This window comes from Bos grunniens, chromosome 18, assembly GCF_055505025.1.
Source record: "Bos grunniens cultivar Pamir isolate PY7600 chromosome 18, Bosgru_T2T1.0, whole genome shotgun sequence".
Taxonomy (NCBI): domain Eukaryota; kingdom Metazoa; phylum Chordata; class Mammalia; order Artiodactyla; family Bovidae; genus Bos; species Bos grunniens.
The window spans coordinates 38992459-39017831 of NC_141182.1; the positions used below are offsets into that span (position 1 = coordinate 38992459).

The 25373-nt window shown below is 41.1% G+C and overlaps 1 non-coding gene across 1 annotated transcript; it reads right to left on the reverse strand.

Moving 5' to 3' along the window:
• Window positions 1-1651: 1651 nt before the first annotated feature.
• Window positions 1652-1732, reverse strand: TRNAL-UAA (transfer RNA leucine (anticodon UAA)). The gene has a single exon. It is a non-coding gene; the product is annotated as a tRNA-Leu (tRNA).
• Between the last annotated feature and the right edge of the window lie 23641 nt (window positions 1733-25373).

Consider the following 25373-nt stretch of genomic DNA (forward strand, 5'->3'; position numbering starts at 1 on the left):
CTGCACCCAGCAACGAAGACCCAGCACAGCCAAAATTAAACAAATAAATTTTTTTAAACTACTAAAAAAAAAAGACAAACCCAAAAAGTTCCTCAAACAGCTAGGTATAGAATTAACTGTCTGAGCCAGCAAACCCACTCCTAGGTGTTTATCCAGTATGATTGAATAACAGATATTCATGCATATATGTGTTCACGAATGTCCATAGCAGAACTATTGACAAAGCCAAAAGGGGTGACAACACAAATGTCCACCAACTAACGAATGGCTAAACAAAACATGGTATAACCACACGATGGAATATTATTCATCCATAAAAAGAAATGAGGCAGATATATGCTACAACATGGGTGAACCTCAAAAAAATTATGCTAAGTAAAACAAACCAGACATCAAAGGTTACATAGGTCACATGCCATTTATGATGAAGTATCCAGAATAGCTAAATCCATAGACATAGAAAGATGGAAGATGGTTGCCAGAGGCTGGTGAGAGGAGGGAGTGACTGCTCAGTGGGTACAAGGTCTTCTTTGAGGGTGATTAAAATATTTTAGAACTAGATAGAGGTGATAATTGGACATCATTGTGCATGAACCAAAGGCCACTAAATTGTATACTCTAAATGGTTAATTTAATGTGATGTCAATTTCGGCTTAATAAACAGACACACAAACAAAATTTAAATCATGGGAGAAGCAGTTATAAATCCCATATTTTAAAATTTGGGGAAAAAAGGAAGAGAGAAATGGGAGAAAGAGAGACTTAAATAAAATAGTGACTCAAAAGGTTTTTTGGAAGGAAGACTTTTGTGTGTTTAAGGCAAAGAGGAGAAGACTGACAGCAGCGTTAACTCTGAGGTCTTCCCAGGTTTGGGAAGATGGAGACCAGACACCATGTGACAGTGAAGAGCTTAGTCACACACTCTGGTAAAGAGTGTTGCAGTTGGGATAGTTCAAGGAAAAGTGCAACTGGAAGGAGCATTGGAAATGATCCAGTCCACACTCACTATTCACTAATGTGACAGCCACCTCTCCCTGTCCAAATGACTTACTTTACCAAGCCCACAGCTATGCAGTGGAAACCATGTCTCCAGACTTACTGAGCATTACAACTGTGTTTATTTTTACTGTATTGGTGGTTGGGATCATTCACAAAGTTCATTGCTGTTGAGCTATTGCTTGTCCTTCAGTTTTCACTTTTTCATTCAACAAGTGTGTGTGGTAAAGTGATAGGAGTTCAGAAGATAGCCATGTTTGGCTGATGCACGCATGCCTAGTCACTTCAGTCGTGTCCAACTCTTTGCAACCCCATGGACTGTAGCCCACCAGGCTCCTCTGTCCATGGGATTCTCCAGGTAAGAATACTAGAGTGAGTTGCCATTTCTTTCTCCAGGGGATCTTTTCAACCCAGGGATCAAACCCATGTCTCTTACATCTCCTGCATTGGCAGGTGGGTTCTTTACCACTAGCACCACCTGGGAAGCCCAAATATTTATTTGTTTGATTGCACTGGATCTTCATTGTGGCATTTGGGATCTTAGTTGGGGCGTGTGGAATCTAATTTCTTGACCAGGGATGGAACCCAGGACCCCTGCATTGGGAGTGCGGCATCTTAGCCACTGGACCCACCAGGGAGTTCCCAAAACTGAATCTACTGAGAGTGGGATTTGAACCCACAAGGCACTAGCCCATTGGATCTTAAGTCCAACACCTTAACCACTCGGCCATCCTGCTTGCTGATGAATCCCACCTAACCCTAATTATAGCATGTGTGTCATAAATTCCCAAGGCCCAGTAGCCTTGCCAAGAAGCTAGCATGCTGGGAATTTATTTATCTTTTTAGATCTGAAGTCTGATAGCAAATGAAGTTTGTTCTGTGCGTGTGTGTATGTGTAGTTATGGACATGCCTATGTATGAGATTTTTTTAACAATTAGTTAACTTTTAAAATATGGAATTACTATTAGAAGTACAAAAGGTACACAGTGAAAATTCTTCTGTTCTGTGTCTCCCACCTACCCAGTAACTTTATTCAATGGCAATCCACGCTTTCCAGTTTTTGTGTGTCCTTCTAGAGTTATTGTATGCATATACAAGCAAATGTGCACGTGTGTTAAGTCGCTTTAGTCATCTCCAACTCTTTGCGACCCTATGGACTGTAGCCCTCCAGGCTCCTCTATCCGTGGGCTTCTTCAGGCAACAATACTGGAGTGTGTTGCCATGCCCTCCTCCTGGGGATTTTCTGGACCCAGGGATCATACCCTTGTCTCTCAGGGCTCCTGCACTGGCAGGTGGGTTCTTTACCACTAGCGCCCCCTGGGAAGCCCATACAAGCAAACACCTGTATGCATATACAGCCCTCCCCATTTTTACACAAATAACATGCTGTATACCCTGCTCTGCACTTTTTTTTAACATCGTGTTTATGGGTATTTATGGGTTTTCTGGACTTCTCCTGCTATCTATTTTATTTTCCTGAAATGGATACAGAGAAGGAATTTCAATGTAGGAGAGTCATCAGTCATTTCTACAGCTTCATGACATCCTGTTGTCAGATAAACCATTATGTATTTAACTAGTCTCCTCCTGAGAGACATTTAGGTAGTTTCTAGTCCTTTACTATTACAAAACTGCAATGCATAGCGTTTTACATGTGCTGTCTTCCATGTGTCTACAGGTATATCGGTAGGATAAATTATAGAGCTGAACTAGCTAGGCCAAAGGGTATGTACATGTAATTTTAATGTATCCTGGAAAATTGCATCCCATGGAATTTGGTGCTGGTTTCTACCCCCATCAGCAATATCTGAAAAAGTTTGCTTTGCCACATCTTCACCAGTAAATTATTTTGTCAATAATTTGGGAGTTTTGCCAATATATTAAATATAAAATGGTGTCACAGTGAGGATTTAATTTGCATTTCTCTTGCTTTCAGTGAAATTGTGTTTCCTAGAGTGCCTGATGAACTATGGACGGAGGTTTGTGACATTGTACAGGAGACAGGGATCAAGATCATCTCCATGGAAAAGAAATGCAAAAAAGCAAAATGGCTGTCTGAGGAGGGCTTACAAATAGCTGTGAAAAGAAGAGAAGTGAAAAGCAAAGGAGAAAAGGAAAGATATAAGCATCTGAATGCAGAGTTCCAAAGAATAGCAAGAAGAGATAAGAAAGCCTTCCTCAGCGATCAATGCAAAGAAATAGAGGAAAACAACAGAATGGGAAAGACTAGAGATCTCTTCAAGAAAATTAGAGATACCAAGGGAACATTTCATGCAAAGATGGGCTTGATAAAGAACAGAAATGATATGGACCTAACAGAAGCAGAAGATATTAAGAAGAGATGGCAAGAATACACAGAAGAACTGTACAAAAAAGATCTTCACGACCCAGATAATCACAATGGTGTGATCACTGGAGCCAGACATCCTGGAATGCAAAGTCAAATGGGCCTTAGAAAGCATCACTACAAACAAAGCTAGTGGAGGTGATGGAATTCCAGTTGAGCTATTTCAAATCCTGAAAGACGATGCTGTGAAAGGGCTGTACTCAATATGTCAGCAGATTTGGAAAACTCAGCAGTGGCCACAGGACTGGAAAAGGTCAGTTTTCATTCCAATCCCAAAGAAAGGCAATGCCAAAGACTGCTCAAACTACCGCACAATTGCACTCATCTCACACGCTAGTAAAGTAATGCTCAAAATTCTCCAAGCCAGGCTTCAGCAATACATGAACCGTGAACTTCCTGATGTTCAAGCTGGTTTTAGAAGAGGCAGAGGAACCAGAGATCAAATTGCCAACATCCGCTAGATCATCGAAAAAGCTAGAGAGTTCTAGAAAAATATCTATTTCTGCTTTATTGACTATGCCAAAGCCTTTGACTGTGTGGATCACAATAAACTGTGGAAAATTCTGAAAGAGATGGGAATACCAGACCACCTGACCTGCCTCTTGAGAAACCTATATGCAGGTCAGGAAGCAACAGTTAGAACTGGACATGGAACAACAGACTGGTTCCAAATAGGAAAAGGAGTACGTCAAGGCTGTATATTGTCACCCTGCTTATGTAACTTATATGCAGAGTACATCATGAGAAACGCTGGGCTGGAAGAAGCACAAGCTGGAATCAAGACTGCTGGGAGAAATATGAATAACCTCAGATATGCAGATGACACCACCCTTATGGCAGAAAGTGAAGAGGAACTAAAAAGCCTTTTGATGAAGGTGAAAGAGGAGAGTGAAAAAGTTGGCTTAAAGCTCAACATTCAGAAAATGAAGATCATGGCATCTGGTCCCATCACTTCATGGGAAATAGATGGGCAAACAGTGGAAACAGTGTCAAACTTTATTTTTGGGGGCTCCAAAATCACTGCAGATGGTGACTGCAGCCATGAAATTACTTCTTGGAAAAAAAGTTATGACCAACCTAGATAGCATATTGAAAAGCAGAGACATTACTTTGCCAACAAAGGTCCATCTAGTCAAGGCTATGGTTTTTCCAGTGGTCATGTATGGATGTGAGAGTTGGACTGTGAAGAAAGCTGAGTGCCAAAGAATTGATGCTTTTGAACCGTGGTGTTGGAGAAGACTCTTGAGAGTCCCTTGGACTGCAAGGAGATCCAACCAGTCCATTCTGAAGGAGATCAGCCCTGGGATTTCTTTGGAAGGAATGATGCTAAAGCTGAAATTCCAGTTCTTTGGCCACCTCATGCGAAGAATTGACTCATTGGAAAAGACTCTGATGCTGGGAGGGATTGGGAGGCAGGAGGAGAAGGGGACGACAGAGGATGAGATGGCTGGATGGCATCACTGACTCGATGGACGTGAGTCTGAGTGAACTCCGGGAGTTGGTGATGGACCCACTCCAGTGTTCTTGCCTTGAGAATCCCAGGGACGGCGAAGCCTGTCCGCACAGGGTCGGACACAACTGAAGCGACTTAGCAGGGAGGCCTGGCGTGCTGCGATTCATGGGGTCACAAAGAGTCGGACACGACTGAGTGACTGAACTAAACTGAACTGAAATGATGAACTACTTGCTTGTTTTTCATTAGGTTATTAAACTTTTGTATATTGATTTGTAGCAGGTCTTTATATATTATAGAAATTGGCAACTTGTTTATGATATTAATTATAGAAACTTCCAATGTTTCATCTCTCTTTTTACTTTGATTATGATGATTTTTGCCACATAGAAATTTGTTTTATGTTTATTATAATGAAGTTTTGAATGAGGCGATGGCACCCCACTCCAGTACTCTTGCCTGGAAAATCCCATGGACAGAGGAGCCTGCTAGGCTTTAGTCCATGGGGCTGCTAAGAGTCAGACATGACTGAGTGACTTCACTTTCACTTTTCACTTTCATGCATTGGAGAAGGAAATGGCAACCCACTCCAGTGTTCTTGCCTGGAGAATCCCAGGGACAGAGGAGCCTGGTGGGCTTCCGTCTATGGGGTCGCACAAAGTTGGACACGACTGACGCAACTTAGCAGCAGCAGCAGCAGCATTATGACTTCTGGGTTTTGTCTCATATTTTGCAAGGACTTCTCTCACTCCAATATTATCCTTTTTAATTCTCTCCTTTCTTCTAGTAATTTTGTGGTTTTATTTGTATATTTTTATTTTATCTGAAATTTATTTTGGTGCATGTGATGCTTTGTTGGGTATTGTGCAAACATCATTTTTCCATCACTGAGCACACAATAAACACAAATGCCATTTGTGTTTATCCCTCCAGTACAACTTGAATCAAAATATTGCTTTGAAAACTGAAGAACTCAATATTGATTGAATTCCTATTATGTGCAAGGCATAATTTCAAAATGCTTTCTTTCTGATTTTCCCTTCAAGAAGAAATGGAGATAGGATTTTAAGGCCTGATATCCAGAAACCTCTTTTAATAGGTAAAAAAATCTTTAACTATAAAGCATCTCTTGCTATCAATAGGAACTGGTTATAACTATTTGGTGAGACAATGGGCTAATTCAAGCTGCAAGCAAAAAAAAAAAAAAAAAAACGCAAATAGTCCTTTGTAAGTATGAGTCCTCCTCTTTAACTAGGGCAAGAAAATTAAACAGATGAGAGGACAAATCTTTAAAACCACAATATCTATGAACACGAGATGCTGCTATATATATAAAGACAGTGATGATAGACATTATATGTAAACATTCACTTGAAATAGGGCTTGTGGGCTCAAAATGTACTAGTACCAAGAGATTGTAAAATAAGGCATTGTCTCTTAGGTAAACTTTGCTTTAGTATCAGAAAGAACACCATAAAGACTGAAAACCTCAAATCATGTATTGAGATAATTCCAGTTGTATAAACTATTAACAGGAACTCTATGATTTGTTATAGCTATTGATAAACTGTTCCTCCAGCCTTTCTTTACTGTATTCTGTAATCACTGGCTATTTACTCCTTGACCTAAGAGCCACCATGCTTCCAGCCCAAATCTACTAATTACGTGATGGTGGGAATATCATTAGGATTCATCTCTTAGAAAAGGTTCTAATAAAAACCAAGTTGTACTCTAGATTGTACAGATTCATAGTATGCACATGTGTATGTGTGATTTATCCACATACAATGTTAAAGAAAATCTGTGGAGAGGGGGCAGGAATAAGAGCATAGGGGATAAGACACAGACAGAGGAGAGAGCAAAATGCAAGAAGCAAATACAGGGATAAATAGCCACTCTTTTAAAGAACACACAGGACTTCCCTGGTGGTCCAGTCGTTAAGAATCTGCCTGCCAATTCAGGGGATATGGGTTTAATCCCTGTCCAGGAAGATCCCATATGCTATGGGGTAACTAAGCCCTTGCGCCACATCTTTGGAGCAGGCTCTCCTAGAGAAGCCCATGCTCTGCAATAACAGAAGCCACTGCGACGAGAAGCACGTGCACCACAACGAGAAGGTAGCCCCCACTCGCTACAACTAGAGAAAAGCCTGCGAGCAGCAACAAAGACCAAGAACAATCAAAAACAAACAAATAAACTTAAAAAAGGAACATACAGAAACTGAGAGTGAACAGAAAGGAGAGGCACTTACAGTTTGATACTGCCCATCTATATGATACATAGCTGATTGAAAGCACCTCCAGCAATACACCAAATTCTGTAAATCATTATTTTCCAAGTATCTCTCTCCAACTGGGGTAAATGTGCATTTGCGAGAAGGTGAAAGACAAATATTATTGAGTTCAATTGTCTTTATTTTGGCTGCTCAGAACACAATTTTCTCTGAAAGTGCATGAAGAAAGAAATTCCCTATCAGCCCCTTTCCTTCTTAGGGCCATGAGTGACTTTACATGCATGCTCAATCACTCAGTTGTCTCCAACTGTTTGTGACCCTCCCTGGTCTGTAGCCTGCCAGGCTCCTCTGTCCATAGGTTTTCCTAGGCAAGAATAGTGGAGTAGGTTTCCATTTCCTCCTCCAGGGGATCCTCCCAGCCCAGGGATCAAACCCATGTCTCCTGCATCTCCTGCATTGGCAGGCAGATTCTTTACCCCTGAGCCTCTTGAGGATCCCATAAATGACTTTGCCCTATCTAAACCAGCTAAGGAAAGGCTAAGGGCATTTATCTTATGCTGGTTCTAATATAATATGAGAACATTTGGATGATTTCATTTTTTGTATCTGTCATCAGGGGATATTAATAGGGATATTAATGCCCACTCTGCAGAGGCTTTCTGATGGTAAATCAAATAACATGTTGTCTAGCAGGTAGCTAAACTTCAATAAAAGGTAATGATGATAGTGATGATGATCATTGTCTCAGGAGATAGAGGTGAGTGAAATTGACCTGATTCCTCATGCTTGGAATGGTCTCAGTTCAGTTCAGTTGCTCAGTAGTGTCCGACTCTGTGACCCCATGGACTGCAGCACGCCAGGCTTCCCTATCCATCACCAACTCCTGGAGCTTGCTCAAGCTCGTGTCCATCAAGTCTGTGATGCCATCCAACCATGTCATCCTCTGTCGTCCCCTTCTCCTCCTGCCTTCAATCTTTCCCAGCATCAGGGTCTTTTCCAGTGAGTCAATTCTTTGCATCAGGAATTGTCTAGTTCCATATACATCTCTCTACTACCAAAAACCCTTATTGTAGATCAAGCCTGTGTCCGTAAAGGAACTTCTTGGGATCTGTGAAGCAACATTGGTCCCTCCAGAGCAGCAGCTCAAATTGACCTGGTAACCTCTTGATGTTACCACATTGCTTATTCCTAGTTCTTTTGTGAGGCATAGAAATAATTTTTGAAACAGTAGCAATAAAAAAGTTTCTTGTAAAATAATGAGCTTTCCTTATTTTGAGCTTTCCTTTGATGCTTGCCACCTCCCTCCCCTTATGGCTCTTTGACCACCATTGAAAAGGCCAGTGTCCTCAATTTGTGCCCAGCTGGAAAGAGAACACTGAACTGAAGAGTGCAAAGAAGCAAAGGAATCACACTGAGATGATATTAATATTTTCCTTTATGAGACATTTCAGCAATCATAACAGAGAATGTCTTATGAGCTGACCATCAGTTTCAAATATGGAAAATGCTTCCTGGCTTTGGGGCATTCATTATGCCCTTACGTTTTAGATGTCACTAACAAAGCAACTGAGAGGTTTGTCCTATATAAATAACATATTTAACATAAAGAGAGAAAAGATAAAGATGACTGCTTCCTAAATCCTGATATGCACCAAGAGTCCTGAACATTTGGTTAGAGAATCACTCTTGATCCCGATGCATTATTCTTATCCCTCTCCGGTTCACTCTCTTTTTTTCATAATGTCTTGCTATTTTTTTGTATGATTTTGATACCTTCTTTTATGTCTGTAATCACTTTCAATATACTTCTTTTGCAGTCCAGGTTGTCCTGTCACCCGGAGTTCTGAAGTTCTCAGTGGTCTAAATCTGCTGTTTGCTTTGCCTACCTCTCACTCATGGCTTTTAGTTTTATAACACGTTGGTACATCTTTGACAGGGCATTCTCTACAAGAAACCTAGGTGACCTATATGAAGCTGTGGCTCTCTGGAGCATTTTTTTGGATTTGCTCCTGCCAAATGTCATGGGGATATTAGTAGCTTGAGACCAAGTTTGATTTTAATTCTTAAATTTCTAAGCCTGTAAAGCATAGTCACAGATTCTCAGGGGAGACTTTATTCCCACCCTTGGGCCAAGAAAAGACAACATATGGGTTTATTTTCCCTAGGCCATCCTTTTAAAGGTCACGGTTTTACGTCGGGATGATCAGTTCCAAATTCTTAACTTTCATGGGCCCTGTCCCTGTGTAGGGGTTTAAAACTAATCCCTGTGATCACTGAAACTGGGCAGTGCTTTTCAACGCAGATACATGTTCCATGGCTCACTCTTCTCATTTCAGTTCCCTCATTGTATCTGGGGAGAAGGAAACGGCAACCCACTCCAGTACTCTTGCCTGGAAAATCCCATGGACGGAGGAGCCTTGTAGGCTGCAGTCCATGGGGTCGGTAAGAGTCGGACATGACTGAGCGACTTCACTTTCACTTTTCCCTTTCATGCATTGGAGAAGGAAATGGCAGCCAACTCCAGTGTTCTTGCCTGGAGAATCCCAGGGACGGGGGAGCCTGGTGGGCTGCCGTGTGGGGGTCGCACAGAGTCAGACACAACTGAAGCGACTTAGCAGTAGCAGCAGCAGCATTGTATCTGGAACTTGAAGGGTTCTGTACTTGCAAGCTTAGCCCTATTTTTGGTCATGCTATGCAGCTTGCAGGACCTTAGTTCCTTGACCAGGGATCCAACCTGGGCCCCAGTAGTGAAACTGAGTTCCAACCACTGGACCGCCAAGGAATTCCCCTTAGCCACTTGTTTAAAAGAATGTATGTTCTATTTTATTTGGAACATCTTAACATTTTTTGGTGGAAACCTTTTTTGAGTATCTGTTCCACCATATGGCTGGAAATGGAGCTATCAATTCATTCTTCATGCTGCAGCCAGAGAGAACTTTTCAACATACAGATATGATTTTGTTATCAGTCTTACTTAAAACTGGAACTGCTTCCTAATGATCTTAGGGTGGAAACTAAAATCCATAACCTACAAGCCCCTGAATGGACATTACCTGCTTCCCCATCCTCACATTGCACCATATCCCTTCTCATTCTCTGTGTTCTACTTACACTAGTGTTCTTTCCATTCCTAGAATGTACCTCACTCCATCTTACAACAGCAACTCTGCACGTTCTCTTCCCCATTTCTGTTAACACCTTCATGTTCCCTTAGTTCACTCACCCTTTAGATCTCAACCTGTTGCCATCAAAGTCACGGTGGAAGGAAAAGAGAATAAAGGGTCATGTGGGAGATTTTTATGAGCCAGGCCAGGCATGCATCATATCCACCCACATTCCACTGGGTGGAACTCAGTCAGAAGAGCTAGGAAATAAAAGATTACCTATGTATTCAGAAAGAAGAGGAGAAAATGGTTATTAGCAGGCACTCAAGTTTCTTCCGGGCTTCCCAGGTGGTGCAGGGGTAAAGAATCCACCAGCCAATACAGGAGATACGAGTTTGATCCCTGGATCAGGAAGATCCCCTGGAGGAGGAACTGGCAATTTACTCCAGTATTCTTGCCTGGGAAGTCACATGGACAGAGGAGTCTGGTGGGCTACAGTCCATGGAATCGAAAAGAGTTGGACACGACTAAGCAACTGAGCACGCACATATGCACAAGTCTCTGCCACACCATTGTGTTTTCAGTAAAGAAGAATTCCTGACAATAGGAAATTCTCAATAAACACAGATTGAATGAATCGACAAGTGGATAGAGGATGGATAGGTGATGGAGGGTGGAGGATAGACAGATAGTTTTGTTGTCAATGCGTAGCTCATTGATTCAGTAGGCTATAAGTTCTTTGAGCACAGAGACTATAGCTGTACTGTTCGTCATGATAGAGAAGTTCTGGGCACATATTAGAAGCTCACACAGTGATCCCCACTATTTGGAAGACTTCCTGGAAGAGATGGGCTCCTAGTGGATATTTAAAGAAGAGTATGAAAAAAATTGGAAAAGCAATTTAAGAAGTGAATTTAGGGAAGGCATGGAATGGATAGGGGGAAAAGTAGAAGGAAGGTTAACATGAATATGGTTGAGAATAACAAGAGGAGGCTTCCCTCCTCAGTGGTAAAGAATTTGCCTGCCACTGCAGGAGATGCGGGTTTGATCCCTGGATCAGAAAGATCTCCTGAAGAAGGAAATGGCAACACAATCCAGTGTTCCTGCCTGGGAAGTCCCATGGAGAGGAGCCTGGCAGGCTACAATCCATGGGGGTTGCAAAAGAGTCAGACACAAATTAGCAACTAAACAACTAAAAGAGAAAGAATCAGTGGAGAATGGAGAACCTTACAGGGTCATGCCTCACCAGGCTAGTGTTATCTAATCACCAGATCTGCCAAGTCCTAGGCTCCACCATTTTCTTTTTTGATGCATTATAGCCTTCCCATGGACTGTAGCCCACCAGGCTTCTGGGCCCATTGGATTTCCCAGGCAAGAATGCTGGAGTGGGTTGCCATTTCCATAGTCTTACACCTAGGAATAAGGGTGCTTCTTTAGTGAAATAGCACCTTTTCCCCTCCTATTTTGATGCTTAGTGTCTAAACTGAATCCAATGTGCTCAGAAAGTATGTGTCTGGATTGGCCTAGAAGCTGATACTACAGAAGGCAGTTTGCCCCTGGCCATGTAGAGTGGTGAACCACACTAGTTCCAGCCCCAGCTGTCAGGCCAGGATTTCGCCCTCGCCCTTCTCCAATCAATACATAGAACTGCCTGGTGCCATCAGGAAGGAGCTGTATTTTTAAAAATGAATGAAATAGGACAACCAGAATCTTTCCATCTTTTATGTTACCCTCTGCTTTCTGCCCAGGAATGGAGACCCTCAAAAGCTACAGCTGAGCAACAAGAGGGTGCCACCCTCCCCTGACCCGAGAAGGGGCCGGAGCTAGAAGAGTAGTTCTACATTACAGCCCTACATTACAGGCTTCTGAAATGCACTGTTGGAGTTAGTGACAGGGGAGCCGCTCTACCTCTGGGGCTACAGCCGTGCAGTGAGCTTTAGTGGATCAATACTTTAGTCTTGTCATGCTAATTGCTCATTGGTTGACATTCATGATCCTTCCTTGCTCCCTCCCTATGTAAACTCTTTACAGCTGGAACAGCGAGATGCAAAAAAATCCTGAGCCTTCAAAGCCAGATCGTGCAGAAGAGAAAGGGCCTGTCAGCTGAGGTATGGTGCTCCCCCATTTTCTTGCCCCCCTCCCTTAAAAAAAAGCTTCATGTGGTTCTGCATGTGACGGTGTAATAGGGAGACACGCAAAGAAATGCCTGGGGTGACACTCCTGCAACATGTAAACGGTATTACCTTTTCAGAACAAAACAATATCTCCTCTCTTTCTACACCCACCACCACAACCACCCCCCCAGAAAAACCCAGAAAATAGAAAAATACCCACCATTGCTATCAGTTTGATTTCAGTCCTCCTTCTGTTTCGGTGAATGGTTTGCCTTCCCCCGGCTCACAATGAACATGTACCTGCACTGTCCTCTTTGCTCCCAGACTAAGGCATGTCAGACCGAGCTGCCATGTGTCTGTGTGTCTGTGTGTGTGTGTGTGTGTGTGCGTATATGTGTGATCACGCCTACCATATTGGCTTCCTGTCCCTGGAACATCAGCTTTTCTAGCTGGCTGAGCCTGTCCCCACAACCACTTGCCACTGAGACCACACCAACTCCTACCCTGTAAGCATCAGGCCTGTGCTATGCAGGGTTTTGTTAAGCCGTTTAGTATTAATTGATTTTTCCCCCCATTTTTTTCTTTCTTTCCTGGGCGGGTCAATAGCTGGATGCTTCAGGAGCAGAAGATCTATCAACTGCAGACCAAGCATGGGAGACGCAGGCAGACCTGGAACAGAAACCCAGCCCGCTCCAGCCGCTCTGACAGAACTTGGTAGCCGGATGGTCTGCAGCAGGACACATGCCACGGGCCACGGGGCAGGAAATGACCCAATCCTCAAGGTCTGGTAAGTTTCCTCGCTTTTCGGAAAGTGAGGAAAATGATAACCAAGTCTGTCTTTCCTTCCTTGGAAGAGTCACAGGCATTTCTGCTAATTTCAGTTAATGAGTTAAATATCAAAAACAGGATGCTCCCCTCACCCCCGGAGCAGATCTGAGAAGCTGGAGGGACCATGGGGGAAGAATGGGAGTTCGTGGGACAGACAAGGGCTAACCAAACTCTGATCTTACGGTGAGCCACTGCAGCCAAGCAGATGTCCTGAGTATCGATCCCTGCGTCTTGTTATTGATTTCCTCTTGGGGCCAAGAGAGGGGTGGACCTCCAGAGGACAAGAGGAGAACCAACACCCTCCCTGAGGGCCGAGCCGCCCTAATCGGTGATAACAGTGTTAAGTGGTCAGCCTGGACAGGAGGCTTGCTTAGATCTATTGATCTATTCTCCCCAGAGATATAAATCCTTCTGAATTTTCTTCCATGGATATAAATATTTATAATTAAAATAGCGTAGGAGCCTCTTACAGGCACAGGGAGAGTGGTCCATCCAGGATGGTCTTTGGTATTAGTGCCCTTCCTCTCCTGACTTTGTGTACTCTTCCCCCTCTCATGTATCTGTTTATAAATCACATTCCTTCTTTTGAACCCCATGTGGCTCACCTTCAGAGTGATAGTCACAATGTCTCGGGCTTATCAGATATTGAGAAAAATCCATCCTTTCCAAACACAGCCTGCAGCTGAGAAAGGGGTGCTTCTCTCCCCAGTCAAGGCTACAGTTTCTGCACTCGGGAGCCTGGACTCAAGAAAGGATGGGCTGTGTTTGGGGGGTGGGGACAGTGAGGGGAAGACTTCTTGAGTTGTTGCTTTGTTCTTGCTTCCATTGGGGGCATCAGCTTGGTTAGAGTAACAAACAGCTCAAATGTGTTAGCCCGAATGTGTTAACCTGTGCCAGGACCCTGTGTCGCCTCACCTGCTGTGTTAAGTCTAGGAAGATAACTTGAAGGACCTCCAAATTCCTGTTTCTCAGCACCTCATAAATCTAAGCTCACATGAAGTGAACAGGGCATCCCTTTCCCAAGAGTATGGGAAAAGGAAGGATGCTTAGTACTGCTTTTGGAGCAAAGCCCTTGAAGCCAGCCAGCAAGAACAAAACCATTGACCAAAGCTTTGTCCACTATCAGGACAACATTATAGAGAACTGGAAATATTCAGCTTTAATGTTTAGAAATTTGGGTGGCCAGAGAGAACGGTCTTTCAAATCATTTGCTGTGCTACAGAAACCGATGGTTTGCTTTGGTGTCCAGAATACAATCCTTTCCATTTTGGAACTTCTGACTCCTTCTATCAGGCATCTGCCTTGCTTCAGTGCTTACATCTTGAACTGTGTGTCTTTGTGCTTCTGCCTCAGCAGGTTTCATTAATTTGTAATTGATGGCTACAAAATTGTTTAAGGACTTGCAGATTTTATGCTTGTCAAGGGTGTGTTTTAGTGGGTGTGTGTGCACCATCTAGGATGCAGGGAGAATTGACTGAGTTTTGCTTCTCTTCATTTTAGAATGTTTAGTCACTCAGGTCCATCTGCGTGAGTTAATAAACGTATGTCTTGGTATCTCTGTGCAAGCGTCTATACTTGGGAAGCAATGAACATAAGCAGGTTAGAGCCCACAGTTCTCTACCATTAACTGTGTCTTTCCCAGATGCATATTAAGCTTTGCTATTTTTTTCTTTTTATTCAGAGGTGGTAGTTTCAGAACTCAAATCTAGCCCATTTGTCTCTTTTAGCAAATGATTGAGGGTTAGGAATTATTCCAATTGGCAGTCAAGGGTCAGCATTTTGGACTCCATTTGGCTTAGATAATTTATAAAGAATAAAACTCTAATAGGTATAATCACGGTAGCCTTGGCTTAAGAATGTTTCTAGGCATACTTGAGGTTGAAAAACACTTCAAGCTATAAATGGAAGAATGTTCTGGTGAGTAACTTGTATGCTTCTGTGGTAATGGAGAGAATTGGAACGGAGCTCTCTTTGTTTGATTTATACGGCAGCATCCAGAATGTGAAAGGTGTATTTTACTGTAGAAATAAACTTTCAACATTGAGCTAGATAATGGAAGACCCAGGCTAATACTTAAATCCTTCTCTGCTAGGTTATAATGAAAAGCATAATTAAAAAGAATCGTTTTTTTTTTTTTTTTAAAAACCCTGAGATTGGTCTCTTTTTCCCATTGTTTGCAATATTTGTCAACATGCACTTGTATGATTTCTCTGAAGAACAAGGTTATTTGGAGAAAGTGATCTAAATTTTAGAACTGAATGCATTTTGCTAATTAAATGTGGTTTTTTTGTGATCTTAAGGCCACTAAATCTAAATAGCACATACGTAAATCCATTGTTGTCTTGTGCTACTGTTCCTACAGGTCATATCTGAAAGCTTGCTGCCCACCGTAGGGAAATGATTTTATTATAGAACCAAACAGTGGCTTAGGATAACAATTGTGCAGTGTCTTCAGTCTTGCAGGAATTTAACCCCTATGTTATTGATATAGTCATATGCTATATTTGCCCTTTATGTTTTAATACCTAATGATGTATTTTTCAGTCCCATTTTCCTAATAGGTTTTATATTCAATATATTTTACAGTACAAGGAAAGAAATATTTCACTGTTGTTTCTATAATCATAACATAAAATATAATATCAATATTTCACAGTTATCTCCATGAAACAATATATGTATCATATTTGAAGCCTTCCTAAACATCTTGACATTTGATGTTGTCATTTATATCCTTAGAGCAAACTTAGGAGACAAGTTAGAGCAAGAGTCATTATCTCCATTTTACCAATAACAGACATGCACAGTGTAACACAGATACTAGTGTCAGACTTGGGCTTATGACTTGAGGCTACGTACTCCTGGTCAAGTGCTCTTTCCAAAGCCGCCTGCAGCTACCATTAATGCTTGATAAAATTTTAGCATATTGTGTATTTCCAGCATCTATTACAACCACTAACATGGATATAAGGTAAATGTTGGCTAATCTTCATTGATCATTAGCTTTCTACTTATACAAGAAGAGGTTGCAAATACATATTTCAGGCATCTTTATTTGGCCTTTAGCATACCACAACGAGCTGTAGAATCCGGTGTCACGACATACCTTTTTGTTAGGCTCAGAAATTCACAGAGTTATTAATATGCCTAATCAATAGATTTGCTTCCCATGAACATATCCCTGTCAAAACATAGTGACTGTATATTATTCACTATATTTCACTGTACGTCACAAAACCATTGAGTACATATTTAGTCTCCATAGTTACCAACATTTCCTTTTAAAGAAACATTACGTATAAGTTGAAGCATCAAGATGAAATGCTTAAAATAAAGCATAAACTTTTCCTCTTCCTGAAAAAAGCACTGCTTCCTCCCTCAACCTTCTCACTACTTCAGGGATTCTTAACCTTCTCGGTGCTGTGAACCCCACTGCCAGTCTGCCATAGATCTGAAGTCTATGGGCCTTTCCTCAGAATATTTCTCAGAATATTTCTCATAAATGTATGAAATAAAATATGTAGAATTACAAGGGAAACTAATTTATATTAAAATTCAGTTATCTAAATATTAAAATCAATTAAATATTAAAACCAATTTCTATGTGATATGTGTGATTTTTATTAAAATGTTGATAGTTCAGTGATGGATCTACAACTATAATTTTAAGGTGGTGCTAAGAATTAGAGATATTTTGAGATTACCTACAGCACTACATGATATGGCTGTGATCTGAAAATAGCTGTGGTTTCTAGATCTGCTGGAAAAGGGATAGGCTAACCACTCCAGTATTCTTGGGCTTCCCTGGTTCAGTTCAGTTCAGTCACTCAATCATGTCCGACTCTTTGCGATCCCATGGACTGCAGTATGCCAGGCCTCCCTGTCCAACACCAGCTCCCAGAGTTTACTCAAACTCATCTCCATTGACTCGGTGATGCCATCTAACCATCTCATCCTCTGTCTTCCCCTTCTCCTCCTGCCTTCAATCTTTCCCAGCATCAGGGTCTTTTCAGATGAGTCAGTTCTTTGTATCAGGTGGCCAAAGTATTGAAGTTTCAGCTTTAGCATCAGTCCTTCCAATGAATATTCAGGACTGATTTCCTTTAGGATGGACTGGTTGGATCTCCTTGCAGTCCAAAGGACTCTCAAGTGTCTTCTCCAACACCACAATTCAAAAGCATCAGATGTTTGGTGCTCAGCTTTCTTTATAGTCCAACTCTCACATCCATACATGACTACTGGAAAAACCATGCCTTGACTAGACAAATCTTTGTTGACAAAGTATTGTCTCTGCTTTTTAATATGCTTTCTAGGTTGGTCATAGCTTTTCTTCCAAGGAGCAACAGTCTTTTAATTTCATGGCTGCAGTCACCATCTGCAGTGATTTTGGAGCCCAAAAAATAAAGTCTCTCACTGTTTCCATTGTTTCCCCATCTATTTGCCATGAAGTGATGGGACCAGATGCCATGATCTTAGATTTCTGAATGTTGAGCTTTAAGCCAACTTTTTCACTCTCCTCTTTCACTTTCATCAAAAGGCTCTTTAGTTCTTCTTCACTTTCTGCCATAAGGGTGGTGTCATCTGCATATCTGAGGTTATTGATATTTCTCCTGGCAATCTTGATTCCAGCTTGTGCTTCTTCCAGCCCAGCATTTCTCATGATGTACTCTGCATAGAAGTTAAATAAGCAGGGTGACAGTATACAGTCTTGACATATTTGGAACCAGTCTGTTGTTCCATGTCCAGTTCTTACTGTTGCTTCCTGACCTGAATACAGATTTCTCAAGAGGCAGGTCAGGTGGTCTGGTATTCCCATCTCTCTCAGAATTTCCACAGTTTGTTGAGATCCACACAGTCAAAGGCTTTGGCATAGTCAATAGAGCAGAAATAGATGTTTTCTGGAACTCTCTTGCTTTTTCAGTGATCCAGCGAATGTTGGCAATTTGATCTCCAGTTCCTCTGCCTCTTCTAAAACCAGCTTGAACATCTGGAACTTCACTGTTCACGTACTATTGAAGCCTGGCTTGGAGAATTTTGAGCATTACTTTACTAGCGTGTGAGATGACTGCAATTATGTGGTAGTTTATGCATTCTTTGGCATTGCCTTTCTTTGGGATTGGAATGAAAACTGACCTTTTCCAGTCCTGTGGCCACTGCTGAGTTTTCCAAATTTGCTGACATATTGAGTGCAGCACTTTGACAGTGTCATCTTTCAGGATTTGAAATAGCTCAACTGGAATTCCATCACCTCCACTAGCTTTGTTTGTAGTGATGCTTTCTAAGGCCCACTTGACTTCACATTCCAGAATGTCTGGCTCTAGGTGAGTGATCATACCATTGTGATTATCTGGGTCATGACGATCTTTTTTGTATAGTTCTTCTCTGTTTTCTTGCCACCTCTTCTTAATATCTTCTGCTTCTGTTAGGTCCAAACCATTTCTGTCCTTTGTTGTGCCCATCTTTGCATAAAGTGTTCCCTTGGTATCTCTAATTTTCTTGAAGAGATCTCTAGTCTTTCCCATTCTATTGGTGTCCTCTATTTCTTTGCACTGATCACTGAGGAAGGTTCTCTTGTCTCTCCTTGCTATTCTTTGGAACTCTGCATTCAGATGGGTATACCTTTCCTTTTTCCCTGGTGGCTCAGCTGTTAAAGAATCCACTTGCAATGTGGGAGACCTGGGTTCGATCCATGGGTTGGGAAGATCCCCTAGAGAAGGGAATGGCTACCCAATCCAGTTCTGGCCTGGAGAATTCCATAGACTGTATAGTCTGTGGGGTCACAGAGTCGGACATGACTGAGCAACTTTCATTTTGTATTGGTGATGTTATCATGGCACTATTAACATTGCTGTGGTTTGTTTCCTACAGTTATAACTGAAGGAAAGGATAACTTGTGGTTAAATATGAATGAAAATAAAGTTGTGATTTTTTTTTCCCCATCCAAGTTCACAGACACACTGAATTCTGTCTATGCACTCTTTAAAGATGCCAGGTTAGGAACCTCTACTCTAGATAGTTCCTACTCCTTTTTCAAAACTCAGCTGAAACATCCTCTTCTAATGAACTTCACCAACCCTTCCCCAGATGGAGTTAGCTGCCACTCTTCTATGCCCCGGGAGCACTCACAACCTCTCTAACCCAACACTGAGCATAACATAGGGTCTGCATCAGTTTACTTGTCTGTCCTTCCCGGAGTGCACATTCTTGAAGGCTTGGGTCACGGCTTATATTACCACCACTTAGCACAGTGTCTGTCACATGGCAGGGGTTCACTAGATGTTGAAAAGGAAGAGGAAGGAAAATTCAGTGACAAGGGAGCCATAAGTCACAGAAGGTTAAAATTAACGAAAAATTAAAGTCAATAGCTTGAATGCTTACTTGAGTCAAATTTTCCAGTAACAGCACCTTCTACTTCCCTTTTACGGCAACTCTCAACTTATAGCCTCCTAAAAAATCATAGTCCCATATTAAGGGGCTAATAATAATATGCCAGTTTCAGGCCTGTTTTCTTTTTTCTTTTAGTTGCTTAATAGTACAGCCAAGGGAATGAGTCTGTAGGGACATGGAAAGAAAGGTCTTTCTTCACACCTTGAGCTTTTAGGGCTTTATCAGTCAAATTTAAAAAACCAAGACAAATGATTTTGATCTTAAGGCACATATACAAATGTGTAAATTCTTCCTAAAACCATATGTACTTGAAGGTAATTGTTAACATTTCCTTGAAAAATAGAATACTACTAATAAAAGCCTCAAGTTCTCAGCACAATTTCTTTGTGTAGGATAAGCATAAATGCTTATACACAGGACGGTAGCCTTTTAGAGATGCACTCAACTTCTTAATATTAATGTCACATTAAAAAAATCAGCATTTATTCGTACATATTGACTTAGTGTCATATGCACCTCTTTTTTCCCAGTAATAAATACTTGCCATCCCAACCCAAATAAATGGACATTTACATGTCAATGTGAAGCTGCATATTTCTTGGATATAAGTTGATTTCGATCTACAATGGACTTGTTTATTATAAGAAGAAGAGGATAGAGATCAAAATGGAGATAAAACTGGGGGAAAAATTTATAGCCATTTTTATCTTCTTGTAGCTATTTTCCATACCACGTTCTTGTGCATGACTGCATACTGAACCTGAGTCTTTGATTACCAGTTCAGTAGCTTTCGATACACCTTTCTCTATAGAATATCTTATTGAAATATACTAGTCAACCAAAAATTTAGATTACAAAATGGAACCTTGACTTCATGAAGCTCATTTCACTCCATCATTTAATAATACACTTAATAAGATATTTAATAAGACATTTAATAAGATATCCTATCAGGGTCGCTGGTGACTGTCCACAGATCAGGTGCCTAAATGTCCTTGTGGACCTGATTCCTATTATAGCATTCACCTACTTTAATCCACTGAAGCAGAAAGCTGAAAAATCAGTATTCAAAGTCCTTTATTCCTAAACAGTGTTGGTGGAGCAAAGGAAAAAGAATGGACAGTAACTATAACGATAGATAGGCAGAAGTAGCTCACATTGGAACTATGGGTCAAAGGATTAGTCTCAAAGCATCAATCCAGATTTGAGCTTCTTCATCTTTTGAAAGGTAGTCTACATGTAGGGTTAACTGATAATCTTGTCCCTATGTTTCTAAGGATACATTGCTTATTGCATGCTTTCAGCCTTTACATACCTGCTTCTCCCTGATGTTATTATTCTTCTCTGTCGTTATTATTCCTCTCATTTCTACTCTCCTTACTGTTTCGAAGCATTTTCTATTTTGGGTTAACCGTTACTTTAAATTTACTGATTTGGCATATAACCCTTGAACTCTTCAGGATAAAACGCTACCCAAATCTAAAAGGTGAGAAATATTTTTAGCAGGCAGGCCAATTGCTCTCACTACACAGAAAAACATTTGCTAAGACTTGTTTTACAAACAAATATAGGCATTCCTAGTTGATATGATTATGTGAGAATACAACATGAGTTTATGTTTATAATCACCCTTAATTTATGCAATGCAGTCTTCCAGGCGGGAGGGAAAATATGGCTCTGGAAACACAATTCAAACAAGCAGACTGCGAAAGACACCTTAAATACTACACTGTATAACAAAAACGTATTTAAAAGAAATAAAGAGACCTGGACAAAGAGATTGTTAACAGAATCATCACTTGAAATAGAGAGATTGCATACAATAATTTGCTTATAAATTTTATGATCAACAGAAGTTATTTTCAATCTTCCACATTTTAGAAACTATTCCAAAATTATATTTTAAAAATAGAGAAATAATTTCTAAGCAGAAACTTGTAAATATTTTCAAAACCATTCTCAGTAACTATCAACTATAAAAGGGAGCCTCTGTGTCTAATAATATAATGAATCAGATGTGAAGAGAGGAAAACTGAGAGTAGGTGGAGGATAATGGAGCCCAGAGCAGAAGGCAGCTTTGGGGATGGATAAAGGACAAATCATTCCAGACAAATGTGATCACTCTTTTAAATCGCATTACGAGATTAATGGATGAAGGGAATGCACTAGAGGTAATATATATGGATTTTACTAAAGCATTTGATACACTGCTCCATGAATTTCCACTTGCAAAATTAATTCAAATTGGGTAGAATATGTGCATGGTCACATAGGTTGAAAATTGGCTGAAGGACCATAAACAAAGAGTAATGACAAACGGTGGTCCCTCACATTTAGGTGGGAGACAGTGTCCACCACAGCCCTGAGGACTAATGCCCACTTTGGTATCATATAACCACCTCACTAATGATCTGGGGAAAGGGAAGGAAATTAAAGAATTCACAGAGTTTGATATAGGAGGTGTTACAAACCAAGATACAATTAGAGCACAACAATGAGTTAAAAATAAAAGTGGAGAGTAAAATTAAACACGAGTGATACTTAACCTCTTTTCATGACTAAAAGGACAAAGGATTACTAGGAATATAGTTATATATAATTTTCATTTTAATTGTTAAAACGCTGATTAGGGAAAGTCCATTTAAAACCATACTGTCATTAAATACGGTGGTTCTTTGTTCAGTTAGAATATGAAATGTTATGCTGCTGGTTGCTCCAAATTTGAGTTCACATAAAGAATTCACAGACAGGCTGAAAAAGCAAGAGGTTGATTTCTGAGAAAAGAATTTAATTATGTCCACTTAAGTGCATAGCTATATATTAGGGTATCAGTGATTTCCACACATACCTAGTGAGTTCATGGCAAATAATCACCTTGAGTGAACTTTGCCTTACTATAAGAATTTTTCTGATATAAATGTCTCCAAACACCAACTTCCAGGACAACCTTCCTGTTATTTCTGATGTTGTTGGAATTGTTGAAACCATGTAAAATGTCATTGTTTAGAAACTGAATGATTTTCCTTTAACATAGAGCAGGCTGTTATTTAGAATAAAAGCTCTTTCACATTCACCATCTCATCGAATCCTCTTAGCCACCCTGGGAAGGAGGTATCCCCAAATTACAGATATGGAAGCTGAACCTCAAAAAGAATAACTGACTTGTCCAAGATGGCAGTATTTTTAATAAATGTCAAAATCACTTCTAAAACCTACACTTTATCCCACACTTGGGATCTTTCCACTAAAGAACACTATTTCCCATGAGTACACCATGAAAGAGACCATCTCGGAAGCCATGTACCAGGATCTGACCTTGACCTGGACTGTTATTCCACTTTAAGTTAGAAAACGTAATGGAAAGCACCTAACATGGAATCTGGGCTATGAAAGTCAGTAATGTTCAGCTCCTTTTCTTTGCTTCTTACACTGTTTATTCTTCATTCAGCAGACAATTATCAAGTACCTCAATGGGTGCTGGGCACTGTCCAGCTGCACACATCTTAGTTTTTCTTCTTAATCATCTTGGTTCTTCCTCTTAAGCTAACATCTTCCAAGTTCACCCAAAACTCCATGAGAAAAGACCCCATGTCTACCTGTTCACTGCAATGTCCCCATCACCTAGCAAATACACAAATGTACTTCCTGAGTTAGAAAGCATCCAGCCTCACCCCTCCAAAGTTCCCCTGAGCCCTGGCAAGGCTTATGTGTCTGCTTCCTTCCCACAGCATCAAATAAAACAACCCACAACCCCCTGCACACACTGAAAGGGGGAGGGAGGGAGACGGTCCTGGATAGGGGTAGGAGGAAGCTAGATAATGAACGCATTTGTCAAATTACTTTTACTTCTCTGGCACCAAATCACCCCGATTGCCATGAATGATAACAAGTAAACCACCACACTAAAATAGTTGGCTACTGGGACACCCTTTGCTGAACAGTAAGAGACAGACATTCTGCTGCTCCTTTGCCCATTGCCCAGCTGCTCCAGAAAGCCCTGCAGAGGAGTAGCAGGAGCCCACTGCTCTGTGGCTTCTGGACAGTCTTTTTTCTTGCAAATTTGGAAGGAAAGCCCACATTACAGAAAAGCTTAGTACTCCTTTAGTAAATAGGCCAAGCCAAGGATACAAGAAGGGACGAATAGCCCAGGTAGGGATGCACAACATGGAGGCCCCCTCGCATAATCCAGGGTCAAGATAAGGACCTGACCAGGGTCACCTCTTCTGCTGGGTCTGCAGTCGGTTCACATTCCCACTAAACAAAGGCAAAACATGCGCATCTGCTCCACTCCTGCCCTTTACCCAGCCCTGCCTGGGAATATATTACATCACAGGTATTTCCGCCCACAATTGAATTAGTTATATTATTTTCAAAAAGAATATCTTTGTCATTTCCAACCCTCTTCTTCTGCATTAGGCTTATTACAGTTGGGTGAGTGCACCTGAAGTCTTCAGTGAAGTGTCAGGTGTAATTTAGCACTGGGAGATGAATTATGGGATTGCCCTTTAGGAAAAGGCTGGGAGCTCAGCCCTGCCTGTCAAATAGGTCCCTGACTTCTAGCGAACTCTGCAGGTGAATGAATCAGTATTTGGCATATCAGCATTTCATAGAGCCTCCATGCTAATGTCTTTTTGAAATGAAACCGAGAAAGCTGTTAACCTCAGTTAGCCGTGTGTCCCCTCTGTGACCGGGATAAATCATCAATGTGGAGGCAGAGAACTCTGTTCTTATACTTTAGGGAATGAGAACTGGGGCTATGGAGAAGCGGGTGGAAAGGGCCTCCAAATCTCGGAAAACTGAGGATTTTTATCTCCCTGAAAAGGAGAAATAAATATTACTTCTCCTTACCTCCCGATTTAGCTGTTCTAAAAATATTTTGAATAATTTGATTCAGTTAGATAACATATCCTTGCTTATCCTTATTTCCAAGCCTTTGATCCCTCCTCAGTGAAGCCGCCCAAATATTTGTATTATCCTGTATATAATTATAGTATATGTGTGTATATGTATGTGGATATATATACACATTTATGTATATGTGTATATTGCTGTTCTTTTTCAGTCTTTCAGTCATGTCCAACTCTCTGTGACCCCATATATATATATTTATATATTTTAATATGTATTAAGCATATAATAATTAATGAATAATATGTTTTATGATAATATATAATAACATGATTATATAATAGATATATAGATATTATATGTATATGGGAACTCCTAGAATCTCTTGCAACTGAAAATCTGGTGTTAACTACCAGAGTAGATATGGTCTACTATCTAATATCTACACACAGATATTCTCTGTGTGTGTGCTGTGTGCTCAGTCATGTCTGACTCTGCACCCTGCTGGTCTGTGGCCCGCCAGGCTCCTCTGTCCATGGAATTTTCCAAGCAAGAACACTGGAGTAGGTTACCATGCCCTCCTCCAGGGGATCTTCCCGACCCAGGGATAGAACCTGCATCTCCTGCACTGCAGGTGGTTCCTTTACCACTGAGCCACTGGGAAAGTCCAGGGATTCTCTATTCCCTACTAATTTTTGACTGATTTTCCCATGGTTCAGATTCAACATCTATACAAAATCCTCACATCAACCTTGTGAGGCAGGATTCATTTCTGTTTGTACATTTGAAGAAACTAGAATGCAGAGAAGTTAAGGGAGGGAAAACTTAGAGTCAAACCCTGTCATCTTTTCCCCAGTCAGTAGACGCCATGCAACCATCAGTGGTCGGTGCCTGGGGCATCTAGCGGGGGTTCTAGGGGTTAGGATTCAGTGCTCTCTAACCATCAGTAGACAGATGTGGTACTGGAATTCTTTTCCCATAGTTACAAACAGATATGACCTAGGCTTGCAGCCTCCATCTTATCTTAAAGACTCTTGACTGCTTCCTTCTCCAGGTTTCCCT